Below are 14,478 nucleotides of genomic sequence, written 5' to 3' on the forward strand. Positions count from 1 at the left end.
CACCTGCAGTGTTCATGGACTTAATGAATAGAGTCTTCCGGGCTTATTTGGATCAGTTTGTTATTATCTTTATTGATGACATCTTTATCTATTCTCGGTCGGAGGACGATCATGCTAGATATCTTTACATAGTCTTGCAGACGCTTCGTGAACACCAGTTATATGCTAAGTTCGAGAAGTGTGAATTTTGGCAATGGGAGGTGAAATTTCTGGGTCACGTGGTGTCAGAAAAGGGGATAGGGGTTGATCCCGGCAAGGTTTCAGCTATGGTAGAGTGGGGACAGCCTACTTCACCTACCGAGATTCAGAGTTTTCTCGGTTTGGCAGGATATTATCGTCGGTTCATCCAGGGGTTCTCCAAGATAGCAGGACCACTCACTCATCTAACCAAGAAGGGTGTACAGTTTGTGTGGGATGAGCACTGTCAGTGAGCTTTTGATGAGCTGAAAAGGAAGTTGACTTCTGCACCGGTTCTTGCTACTCCACAGAGTGGGATCGAGTATCTTGTTTACACGGATGCTTCGTTGCAGGGTCTTGGATGTGTATTGATGCAGGAGGAGCAACCGATTTCTTATGGATCTCGAAAACTTAAGCCTCATGAGCTTAATTATCTAACATATGATTTGGAGTTGGTAGCAGTGGTTTTTGCCTTGCGTATTTGGAGGCATTATCTGTTGGGTGGTCATTCAGATTATTCAGTGATCACAAGAATCTGCAGTACTTGTTCACTCAGCGCGAGATGAATATGAGACAGCGCAGATGGTTGGAGTTTGTAAAAAACTATCATTTTTCTATACAATACCATCCAGGGAAAGCAAATGTAGTGGCGGATACACTCAGTCGCCGACCTGTTAGTAGTCTTTCTGCTCTATTCACTACTGAATGGAATGCTTTGAAGAATGTAGATGAGTTGTCAGACGCTTTTATGGCTTGCATGGTGGTTACACCTTCCATCATTCGTAAGGTTTTACAAGCACAACTCATCGATCAGCAGTGTGTCGACAAGGTCGCAGAGATAGCTTTCGGAGAGGTTTCATTTTACTATGTTGGGGCTGATGGAGGTTTAAGGTACAAGGGACGGTTGGTGGTACCTTCTGCTGATAATTTGAGGAAGGATGTGATGACTGAGACTCACCACTCTGAGTTCTCTGTTCATCCAGGAGGCGATAAGATGTATCAGGATATGAAATGACAGTTTTGGTGGGCAGGTATGAAGAGGGACATTGCTCTTTTTGTTTTTCAATGTAGTACTTGTCAGATGGTTAAGATTGATCATCAGAGGCCGCCAGGAGCTCTACAGTCACTACCAATTCCGGAGTGGAAATGGGAGAGCATATCTATGGATTTTGTGGAATTGCCAAATTCTTTCAAGGGGCATAATTCCATATGGGTCATTTTGGATAGGTTGACCAAGTCAGCTCATTTCTTGCCTATTTGCACTGACTACACTTTGGAGTAGTTGGCGAGGCTTTACATTTCAGAGATTGTGAAGCTACATGGCATTCCATTGTCTATTATATCGGACAGGGATTCAAGCTTTGTATCTGGATTTTGGAAGAGTTTTCAGCAGGCTTTGGGTACAGAGTTACATCTTAGCACTGCTTATCATCCTCAGACTGATGGACAGACTGAGCGGGTGAATCAGATTATAGAAGATATGCTTCGGTCGTGTGTTCTGGATTTCAAGGGCCACTGGGAGGAATATTTGCCACTTGTGGAGTTTGCTTATAACAATAGTTTTCAGAAGACTATTGGGATGGCACCTTTTGAGGCGTTATACGGTCGACCGTGTCGATCACCTGTTTGTTGGATGGAGGTTGGAGAGAATCGATTCTTAGGTCTTGAGTTCATCAAGGATACCTCTGAAAAGATTGCTCTTATTCGAGATCGCATGCGTACTGCCCAAAGTAGGCAGAAAAGCTATGCTGATCGTCGCACTCGTGCTTTGGAGTTTCAGGTTGGGGATCAGGTTCTTCTTAAAGTATCTCCTATGAAGGGTGTTATGCGCTTTGGGAAGAAAGGAAAGTTGTCTCCGCGGTTTGTCGGTCCATTCATGATTACGGATCGAGTTGGAGCTGTTGCTTATCGGTTGGCGCTGCCGGATAATTTGGATCGCATGCATAATGTATTCCATGTTTCCATGTTGCGAAAATTTCTGCGAGATGAGGATCGGTATCAGCATATCGATGTTGGGGAGATTGAGTTGCAGCCGGACGCAACTTATTCGGAGCCACTGTGTTGTATTGTTGACTGTCGAGATCAGATTCTTCGTACTAAGGTTATTCCTTTGGTTCGTGTCCAGTGGAGTCATCACAATGAGGCTGAGTCCACTTGGGAACGGGAGGATGTTATTCGCTCGCAGTTTCATGGATTAATGGAAGAAGGTAAGAGTGAATTCCGAGGACGGAATTCCTTTTGTTAGGGGGGAAGAATGTAATACCCCTAATTTCAAAAGGATAGTCCTGGTATTTAAATTATTGTTTAAATTGCGATTTTTATTTATTATTTGACTAATTGTTTTGTTTAATTGATTATTTGCATAAATGGTTTTTAATTTCATTATTTGGTTATTTGTTTTGAATTTATTTGATTATTTGTTTTATTTGAAATTAATTGTTTTAATTTATTTAATTGGTTGTTTTAATTGATTTAAGTTAACTGATGAATAGTTTAAATGCATTAATTTTATTAAATATAATTGTTTTCTAAACTTAACGTGACTGTAGGGTTAGTTGCATATATGGTATACACATAAGTAGCCGACATTGATATTATAAACTAGTTGGGTTTTATGGGCCGAGTTTCAGTTTAGGGTTTAGGTGGACTTAGATTTAAGGTGGCCTATAAATACATGTAGGGTATCAGTTTAGGGTTGAGAACCCAATTCACGGCACACAGAAAACAGAGAGACTTATAGAGGAATCTGGGAGAGAACAGAGAGGGGAAAACCAAAGGATTACCGGAAAAGTTTAGAAGAAAGACGTTGAGATTTTTGAACTAAATCTCACAGGCAAGTTCTATCCTTACTCTCTCCCTTAGGCTTTCGTGTTCTTTGCATTCCTAATCAGTTCTAGGATTAATTGAATGTTAAAAAAGAACATCTGTTTGTGTTAAAACTTGGATTATATCAGTATGTTTGTATGCTTATTAAACCTGTTAAAATGTGATTTTTAATTGCATAATTCTTTGTTTAAATCCATGTTAATGATGTATTAAGGGCTTAAACACAGACTAGGAACATACTGGGGTTTGGTTTCAACTTCTGGGAACCATAACTGTGAGTTATAGAAGGTGCAGACTACGTCGGAGGAAGAAAAGACGAGGCAGAGAGGGAGAGAGCCGGCTCCTTTATGATGGGAGGCGGCTCCCAAGGTGTGGGAGCCGGCTCCAAGGGCAAAAGAGCCAGCTCCACAATTTTGGAGCAGGCTCTTTGCTCCATTTTTCTTTTATTTTCATTTTCTATGCGTTTTTACATGCAGTGTATGAATTTTGGAGATTTCAGATGAGGTTTAGGTTTGTATGTGGGAAGTTTTTATAAAGCCTATAGTTGTATTAAGGCTCCAAGAGTCATGTTAAGAAACTAATTACTTATGGTAGCTTGGACAGTATATGGTTTAGACAAATTAATACACAGATTGTTAGAGTTGGAAGATTTAAATTGTTTAATCCTTTTGTTAACAAATTTTCCTTTGACGAATAATATAATTGAGGCTTGTATCACAATACATTATGATCAGGTATTTCAATTATGCTATCTGGGGATGGGTTGATGTTTAATGGAACTATGGTTTAACTTTAACAATTTATTTAATTAAGGAGCAATATGAACTAAGTATGTTTATGTATACAGTTTATCATGCTTATTATAGATTAGTGGATGATTATATGATTATTGTTAGTAGCCACTGTTGGGGGAATGGACTTTGTTGATGTTTACTCTAAATGTCTGTAATATCAACTGTTAAGTGTTGAATGATAATTGGAAATGATTTTATCATTATACCTGATTGAATGAAACAACCTAAACTGAGTAGGTTTGTGTATATACAGTGACTATGGTTCTTGATGCTTACATTATGCCTGTTAGTATCAGTGTTGGATATAAAAACTGAATCTGTTTATGTATATAGCTGATTCTGTTTATTGATGCTTACACTATGCTTGTTAGTATCAGTAATGGGAATATGGATTTAGCTGATGTTTGCTTTAATTGTTAATATTATCAACTGCTGGATGATTGGATAGTATACACCGGTATGGGACGATGGTATACTAGGGACGGTTTGGTTTCAAAATACCAAAACCTACCTACTCTGGATTAAGAATTGGATTAATTAAAAGTTAAGTCCTATTAATTGTAGTGTCATGGCAACAACTAGTTGAGCGGCACTACTATGGATTTTGAATGGATTTTAAATATATTACTATTATGGTACCTCGATATGAGCTTGAGTCTCAGGATCGATGGTTAGGGAGCATATATGCATTGGGATGCATAGCTGGATACGATGGTTAGAGGTGTACCCTGTTTAGGTTTAGGTACACATGCCCACTTCGTGTACGTTTTAGCATGTTACCTCTATTCAGGTTGAGACCGGCCTGTAGTCCAGTGAGAGTCCTTTAGTGTGACTATATATATATTTACGGACTATTAGCTATTGCTGAATTGTTTATGATGTACATGCGTATCGGGCCTCTGTTTAGATTATAGTAGTATAGAACTTGCGCGTGGGCCTGACCCACTTCTATTTTTCAGGTACACGGCAGTTCCAGGCTTAGACGTGTTCGTGCTGAGCAGAGGGCTGTAGGGCTCTCTCTATAGTTTTATTTCTGGATATTTATTACAGTTATTTTATCTTCCGTTTGGATGTTTAATAGGGGTCCACTAGAGATGGATTCCCGAGTTGTAAACTGATGGAGTTTTGGAGTTTGGGTTTGATGGATTTTAATAATTATATTATTTTGCTGATTCTATTTTTAGTTCCCTTTCAGCTTTAATTTCATTTCTAAATTCGTTTTGTATTCCGTGTTCATTATAAAATATTAATTATTTGATATCCCTCGGGTTTGGGCCTAGGCCTGATCAACCCGTGTCTCGGATCCGAGGGGTATCACACATTACCCTGTACACACATGGTTTATTCATTAAGAAATCTTCTGGTATACTTTTGTAGATTAACTTGCCTTCCATAGGTATCACCCTACTAGAAAGTTCTACAAGATCCCAGATTTATTATAATACATAGATTCCAACTCTAATTTTATAGCAACTTGCCAAAACGATCTGTATCCATGTCGGTTCACGCTTCCGTGTACCTTACTGGGTCTAACTCATGTTTAATAAGGATATCCATAAAGGTCTCACCTAAAAAATGATCTGTCAGATTGGATGATAGTCCTCCTATTACATCAATGTACCGAAGCAGGAATCTGTGTACTATATAAAACTGAACCATCAATAAAGAATTCATATATAATTCTTAATCTCTATAATAAGTGTGTTTATATGTAGTACAACTGATTCTCCGACCATCTCCTCTAACATTATTATAGTACTAGGTATGTGATTCATAATATAATCCTCCTATAGATAAACAGTGAGTAAACAATCAAATTTTATCATTGAGATCATAAAATAATCCACTCTAGTGCCTTTAGAGCAGCCATCAAATCAAGCATATCTATGATCTGCTTATAATTTACTTGTCCATATTAAGTGCACATGTTCAAGACTACCCCATTTGTGCTTGTGATTCAAACTAGGATTTAATAAAAAATACAGCTCAAAAGGTATCCTTGAGACAGACTAAAATGGAATGCAGTTCATAATGTGCATCGATATCGTTAAGGCTAAACTTTAAAATGAAATAGTTAATGTAGCATAACTGATCATAGATCTAACCATGTTAAGCAGAATTTTGTTATTCCTATTTGACACCTCAATTCATTAAGGGTAGTCAATTGCGAAAAACTGGTACACAACACCCTTATTGACCATATAGTCTGTGTATTATCCCAAGAAATACTCATATCCCGATCAGATCGAAGTGTTTTGATAAGTTTACCTAATTTGTGCTCCACCTTAGTCTTGACACTCTCAAAATATACCAAAAGTTTAAAACTTATGTCGCATCAGTTAAATATATCCAAAACGTCAGTAGTCTTGCTTAGATGTTTATAAGACCACACATGTCAGTGTGTACCGACTCTAATTATTCTTTATGTTTATTTCATTTGGCTAATAAAGCCCTGTGATGACCCTATGGGCGGGTGTGCCGTGGACGGGTGCGAGATACTGACAGGCTACCACATTGGCAAGCTACAGGTGCACAATCCCACATCGTTTGGAAAATGGAAAGGTGAAGTGCTTATATGTAGGTGTATCACTCCAATTGGTATGAGGCCTTTTAAGGTAAAGCCCAAGAGTAAAACCGTGCGGACTCGGCTCAAAGCGGACAATATTATACCATATGATGGAGTGGGTTGTTACAAATGGTATCAGAGTTTGACCCAGCCAGAAGTGTGCCAACGGGGACGTCGGGCCTCCAAGGAGGGTAGATTGTGATGACCCTGTGGGAGGGTGTGCCGTGGGTGGTGCGAGATACTGACAGGCTACCACACTGGAAAGTTATGGGTTTACAATCCCACATCGCCTGGGAAATGGAAAGGTGAAGTGTTTATATGTAGGTGTGTCACTCGGTATGAGGCCTTTTGGGGTAAAGCCTTAGAGTAAAACCGTGCGGGCTCAAGCCCAAAGCAGACAATATTATACCATGTGGTGGAGTGGGTCGTTACAAGCCCTTAGGGTTATCTATCATTCAATAGAGGATTCACAAGTTGGTTTAGACTCCCCTGCCTCTCTAGGTAATAAACCTTCCTTAACCAATCTTTGAATCTCATTTTGACTAATTATAACCTAATAATAGTCACTAAGAAAATACAATGAGTCAGGAATAACAAATTTTCTCTTAACATTCAATCTAGAAGATACAACATTAGTTTCTACATCATGCAAATATTAAAAGTTGGTGGGTATAGAATATTAACCATCATTTAATGCATCAAAAGTAATCGCATATCTATTTAATTTTATAAAAGCAGTTTTATCAAAAGTAACAACACAGCTTTTATGAACTAAAAGTGAAACAAGAATGAGATTGCATCTAACATCTATGCATAAAGATAGTTATCTAATACTAATAGCCTCCTACTCTCTAATTTCAGATGTAATACTCCCACTGACTTAGCTATAACTTTGGCATCAAGTCCAAAAGACAAGTATATATATTTCCATATCATCGAGGCTTCTGCATTCCTGAAATCCTTGTAACGAATTGCAAACATATTTAGTGGCTCAAGAATATATCCATCAGGAATTAATAGATACAACCACATAACATGGCTCAATGATGAAATATATATTTTCCTATGCCACGTCATTGCTTAGACAGTTCATCCTTGTGATATCCTTCGATTCTAAAGCCACGGTTGATCAAGTCCGAGCACAGATCTGAGTGATATCAAACAATTAAAGTATTTAATCGAATACATAATATAAAATGAATTAAGAATAAATAAATAAGTGGAAAGAACTAAATAATAAATCCTTAAATTAATAAATAAATAATCCTCCAAATGAAATATCCAAAACCTCTAATATCATTACAACTCAGGAATCCATCTAGTGGACCCTTAATAATATCCCAACTGAAAAAAACTGAAATGAAATATAATCCGAAACTAAAACATGAAGAAGAATCCTACGTCGAATCGAAAGAATGATGTGGACTGTATCTGCTCAGTACGAACAAGCTCTATGTCTGAAACTGACGAACACCTGAAAAATAATAATGGGTCAGGCCCACGAATAAGTTCTTTTTACGACAACCCAAACAGAGACCGAAAAAATTACAAATCTATAGCTGACCCATGCAATAACTACATAGTCCATAAATACATATACACACTAAATGAACCTCACTAGACTATAGGTTGCCTTAACCTGAATAGTAGGCAACATGCAAAACGCACATATAGTGGGCATGAGTACCTAGACCTACTAGGGCACACAACTACATTATATCTAGCTACACATCCCTAACAATATACGCACCCTAACCACTGATCCTGAGACTCAAACTCATATCATAGCACATATCAATATATATATATAACATCCATCCTATCCAATATAAAGTAAACCACGATTTGTCACCCAACTTGTTCAGTTGACTTGACATGAATATAAGTGGGACTTAACATTTTAGTTAATCCATTCCTTTATACAAAAATAGGTAGGACTTAACTGATAAGTTAATCCGTCCCTAAAATCCCATCAACCCATACTGATACACTACATCCATACAATCTAATAATTGATGTAACAAATGAAGTAATATATCAAATAATCCAAAAATTAACATAATAACAGAATATCATGCTATCACAAAATAGGAATGACTTATAATTTCTTTAAGCTTCCTACATCATGTATCCCACACAAACTGAATCTTAAACATGCTAATATTTTATTTCACAGTCAAGTAAGCATTCTCCAAATACAATTCATTATAAACATTTAATCTCAATTGTTAAGACAAACTAAAAAGATTAAATCCATTCATTCTTTAAACAAATTCAAATAGCATGCATCGTTATGATCAAGTCTATTTAAAATTTATTTAAACTCATACCTAATCCCTATTTAATGTTCATGACCCCTCAAAACCAATTAAAGACAATTTATACGATGTTTACGAAAACTCCCAGGTACGACTCGAGTTTTTATCCTAATGGCTCAAACTTTTTATCCATGGTTCGAGCTTTTTATCAATAGCTCGAGCTTTTTATTCATGGCTCGAGCTTTACATAAATAGCTTGAGCTTTGCATCAATAGCTTGAGCTTTACACCCAAGGCTCGAGCTTTTCACCTATAGCTTGAGCTTTTCTTTCAAGGCTCGGGCTTTTCGTCCATGGCTCGAACTTTGCTTCCAAGGCTCGAGCACTGTAACAGCGGATCGAACACTGTTTACGTGATTTAACCCAGAAATGCTACTGTAAATCCGTTCTTCATTGTTTAAGGGTTCTAAGGCATGTTTCTAAGTCCCATCAACACACAAATATGATATTACATTATTATAACATGTAGAAATCTACAAAGAAATCAAATCTAACTCATGAATTTTCAATTCACACAACAAGAACAACAATGAACATAATTTATAAAACCTATGTTCTAGATCAATTAAACTATAAATTCCAGTTTTAATTGTTCTTCAAATAACCCTAAAATTATACTAGAGATATATAGTTCACAGATCAAAAGGAGAAGTGTAGAACAAGAACTTGCCTTTAGGGATTTGATAAAAACCCTAGCCTCCTTCTTCCTCCTTCTCTTCGTTCTTCTTCCTTCCTCTTCCTCCTTCTCTCTCTAACTCTCTCTCTATCTCCAAAATATATTACGTTATTTATTTTTCAGCCCCTTTTACAAACCTATAGGTATATATTTATAGACAAGTAAAATAACCTTAATCATTTTCCCAATCCAAGTCAACTTAATAAAGAAAAAAAATAAAATTAAAATATTAAAAAGGTAACTTAAAAATTAAAATTTTGTCTAAAAACACACAGGCCTTCAAAATTATTTTGTGATCAACCATAATCAATACAAAATAAATACAAGTAGCAATGATGCAAATATTGGAAATATAACCCTCTAATTATTAATTACATAATTACCCAAAGTGACGGTCTATGGATTCCTAAGAATCCACCTAACAAATCAAAGTAATTACTAATTAATAAAAGAGTCTATACTTCTCTCATGCTTAAGAGTCAAATAACATAACATTGATAAGGAGCACTTACATACGATGACTCTCGTAAAATATCTCAACTTATCGCGGATTCGGTTCAAGTCATAGTTAATAATGAGTTCATTCATAATTACCGACTATGAATTATTTATGATTATTATTTGTGTTTATGTATTGATCGCCATCACAAACATATAAATATCTCTTGTAATCAAGTGGACACTATAAATTTCATAATGAATTAAAACATAATATATTGAATTCACCAATTGTATAAAGCATAAATATTTCAGATATGTTAGGAACATATGTCACTTAATAGGAATTCGCTATGTCAGGGCATATAAATCCCAACACATATAACCTGAGTCTTGAAGATCTTGCTCTGTGACCCTTTAATTTTTCGCAGTGGCATCAAAGTCAATCGCGAGGTGTTCGAGTCGTCCAGTAGACGGCTTAAGGCCATTGGACGCGTGATCGGTTGATCAACTATACATCAACCTTCGCAATAGCACGAATCATTGTAAAATAGGGCTATTAATTAATCGGGTAAGTCGAACCACTGGGACTGCACTAATCTATGGCAACCTAAGTGTCTAGAGTCATTTTAGAGTGATAAGGGGTGTTCATAGAGGGTTTATTTTGTTTGTCACTAAATTGAATATGTGAAGTGCATGAAATAGAAACTTGTAAGAATTGAAGCGAGATAAGATACGAGTAAGAAAAACTAAGGTAGTGAATCCGCCTCCATCCCTATACACATGCTAGATTAGACCTAAATTAGGGGAAAAAACAACATATGATGGTCAAGAACTACATAGCAACACATAGTTGCCATGTAAGTAATCAAGAGGTACATTAGGTCTCAAACAAGTATAATCCATCAAAGGGGTAAACATGTTTAGACTACCTAACTAAGGTGTAGCTTATACACGTTTACTTAAATGAAAGACTATCAAATTCTTGACAAAATGATGAAGCACATGGAGCTAGAGATTAAGCATACACCATCAAAGGATTTCCTAAGCAATGGACTATCAAAGTCACCTATCAACATGCCATTAAATCATTTCATAACCTTGTTTCCATTCTCACCATGTAAACTCAAGCAAAAAGATTAATACAAGACATCACATAACATAAGATAATGAGCTTGAAGAAATCATCCATACATATATAAACATTCATTACACCAAATGAAGTGCTCTTGGCTATGAAAAAGACTATAAATATACATTGCAATCCCCCAAGATAGACTACCCTAGGACATGCTTACAAGGGAGGGACTTCATCACCTCCCTAGAGAAAGAGTTAGTTACCCATTGCTAAGCTAGAAGAAGGAAGAAGCTCCATCCAAGACTCCAATTTCGTCCTCCTTCCTTTGCTTGAAGAACTCCTCCCTTTGCTCTCCTCTCTCTCCTCTATTTTGCTAGAATATGAAGGATAATAATGTGTGGCCTCCCTTCTCTTCTTTTGTATAGGTAAGGCTCTAAAAACCCCCACCAACCAACATCTCCAACCAACCATTAAAGAGAAAAATTAGAATTGAGGAACCCAAGATGCAAGTGGCTGAAAATGGGCCATTTCCGGATGCAATTCTGCCCCAATTTCGAGCACTCACAATAAGGGCTCGAACACTCGAAATTGGAGCAGAATGCTCCATTCTTGCCTTGCTCCGCCCGGACCTACTTTGGTAAAATGGCCATAACTTTGCGCTCCAAACTCCGAATGATGAACCGCTTAAAGATTTAGAAATCTAATTCAGAGCTCTAAAAACTTTATGTTTTGGTGGAGATCCAATTCGCAAGTCTGGTTGGTCGAAATTGAAGAACAAGGCAGAACTTCATTGCTGCCAGGCAGTTCTGAGCACCTATGATAAGAAGATCATAACTCTCTGCTCCGAACTCCGAATGACGAACCACTTGAAGATTTGGAAAGCTGATTCAGAGCTCTAAATATGTCATGTTATGATGGAAGTCCATTTCTCAAGTTTTCAAGGTCAAAATGGCGAGCAAAGTTCAGGATCTACTGCTGCCAGAAATTCAGCCTTGTGCCTTTTGATGGCCAAAACTCCACAAAGCATCCTTCTTGCTTCTTTTTGGCCAATGGACCTAAAAATATACAAAAACATGCAAATAAAAGTAATCTACATAATATAAGCAAACAATGGACTTAAATAATGCAATTAAGGGCGCTTGAATATGCAATATTCGGCGCTTATCAACGCGCCGGCATCGTCATTGACAACGTGGATCTCACCGCCGCGACGGAGCATAGGAATAACATGCCAGATCCACGCCCCAAAAATCATTCACAAACACAAAGCCAATGTTCTTTCCTTTGGCGACACTGATTCCCATCGAGAACAACACAGACCTCGCATCTTCCCTGCTTGGTGTGCTAAATAATGTGAATGCTTTATTCATAATAATTATATTTTTTTATTGAACAACAAATCTCGCAATAGCACACCAGCCCACCAATACATTGGTTTACAATACATTGGTTTACAAAATTCATCTGTGATTGGCAACCCCGTATTCTTGAGGTTCTTTTATCAATTGAATGTTAGTAATATTACTGACTGCTTACTAGGGGTTGAAATTGATTTTGATCTTGCCGACCGGTTAAATAATCCAGGCAGTGAAAGATAAGTAAGAAAGCAATCCTGATATAGAAAGCAGTCTTCAGGGGAAAATTAAAGGGGAAGAAGATATGGGCAAAGTGGTCATTTCATAATAACAAATATTTTGATTTTTATAATATATTATAAAGTATGGGTAAATTAGAAATTGTGCTCTTTTGTTGGTCGGATATTAGCTTCCGGCTAGGGCTGCAACTTGGATAAGTTTGAGGTATAACTTGAGTCTAACCCATCATATGAAATTCTAAACTCAAGCCTAACCTTAACCTTATCTTCAACTCTAACTACTTAACCCAAGCCTAACCCATCTATCTACTTTTAAATTCGGGCTTGCAACTCGGGCTTATATTTCGGGCTCAAAATTCGGATTAATTTGGGTTACTCATATAGTTAATGTTCACACCAAAAATTTAATATGATCTTGAATTAATTTTAGATTAAATTACTCTTAAACAAAAAAAATTTAAAAGACAATTTATAAATTTTTAATAAATTAAAATCAAATTTTTATAAAAATTCTCCTAAATATTAACATACAATAATTAATATTTAACAAATGAAGTTGAAAAGAAAAAAAGTTATTATAGTTAAAATATTATATATAATGTATTTAAAATTAAAAATACATATGAAAATAATATTAGAATTCGAGTTTGGGTTTGCTCAAGTTGCTAACACCTCAACTCAAGCTCAAACCTAATTAAATTCGAATTAAAATTTCTCAATTTAGACCCAACCCTAACTGTAAAATAATTACCCAAGCCCACAAAAAATTGGCCTGGGCTCGGGTTGAGTTCGGGTTGCCCAACCCAAGTTGCACCCCTACTCCGGTAGCCTTTAAGGAGGTATTTTGCTTGCTTTTGATAATTTAAGAGGGCAACTTGCTTCAAAAAAATAATTCAGGAATATTATGCAACAATAGATATAATTTTTTTTTTTTTTTTTGGCTTTTTTTGTTTTGTTGGACCTACATACTTTCCTCTCACCAAGCAAGCACGTGGGTTGTAGTGCAGCCTTGAAACCAAGCAAAGCTCATTCTCACGTGTATCAAACGTGCTTCTCTAGTAACGTACAAGATAACGATATTATTATACATTTAGAAAGATGCACTTTGCATTACAATCTTAAATGAAATGGCAATTTTAACCTTAACTGTAAATGATTATTACTCTTTGAATGACACAACTTCCCTCTTAGATTTTCTCTCTTATCTCTAATCTTTAATACTTTAGGACTCTTTTGACAAGATAAACAAATAAAAAATAAAAAAGTTGAATAATTTTTTTTTTACAAGAAAAAAAAAAAAAATTATGTTGAATAAATTGCCTCACCGGACCCAAAAAAAAAAAAAAAAAAAAAAAAAAAAAAAAAAAAAAAAGTAAACATTCACTACAAGAAATTCGGGTTTTAGGGACAGTCGAAACTGTCCCTAAAAGCCCGAAATCCGTCCCTAAAGGTCAAATTGGTCTGTGACTAAAAGTAGCGTGCCAAAAGAGTTTTAGGGACGGTCAAAGTTGACCGTGACAAATACTCTGACCTTTAGGGATAGTTCTTACTGTCACAAATAACATCGTCCCTAAAACTTATTAGGGACGGTATAGACTGTCCCTAATAAAATAAGAATTAGGGACAGTTTCTAGGACTGTCCCCAATACATAGAGTATTAGGGACGGACAGACCGTCCCTAATTTGTTATTTTTAATTATTATTATTGCATTAGGGACGGATGGACTGTCCCTAATACATGATTTTTTTAATTATAATTATTATATTGGGGACAAGTAAACCGTCCCTAATACTTTATTTATTTATTTATTTATTTTGGATGCTTGATTTGTGAGTTTAACCATTCTGAATAAATGCAAAACATAAACAAAATAGATCCACAATAACATTCAAAAAGATATTACTAGCCATAAAACAAAATAAATCCACAATACATATTCAAGATCCATAAATCTCCAGTTTTTTAAACAAAAACTAAAACTGCTAACCAGTTTTCTAAACAAAAAGTAAAAC

Source organism: Cornus florida, unplaced genomic scaffold, assembly GCF_030987335.1.
Source record: "Cornus florida cultivar Cherokee Brave unplaced genomic scaffold, ASM3098733v1 CherokeeBrave_3.0.0_Hap2_Chr08, whole genome shotgun sequence".
Classification (NCBI taxonomy): domain Eukaryota; kingdom Viridiplantae; phylum Streptophyta; class Magnoliopsida; order Cornales; family Cornaceae; genus Cornus; species Cornus florida.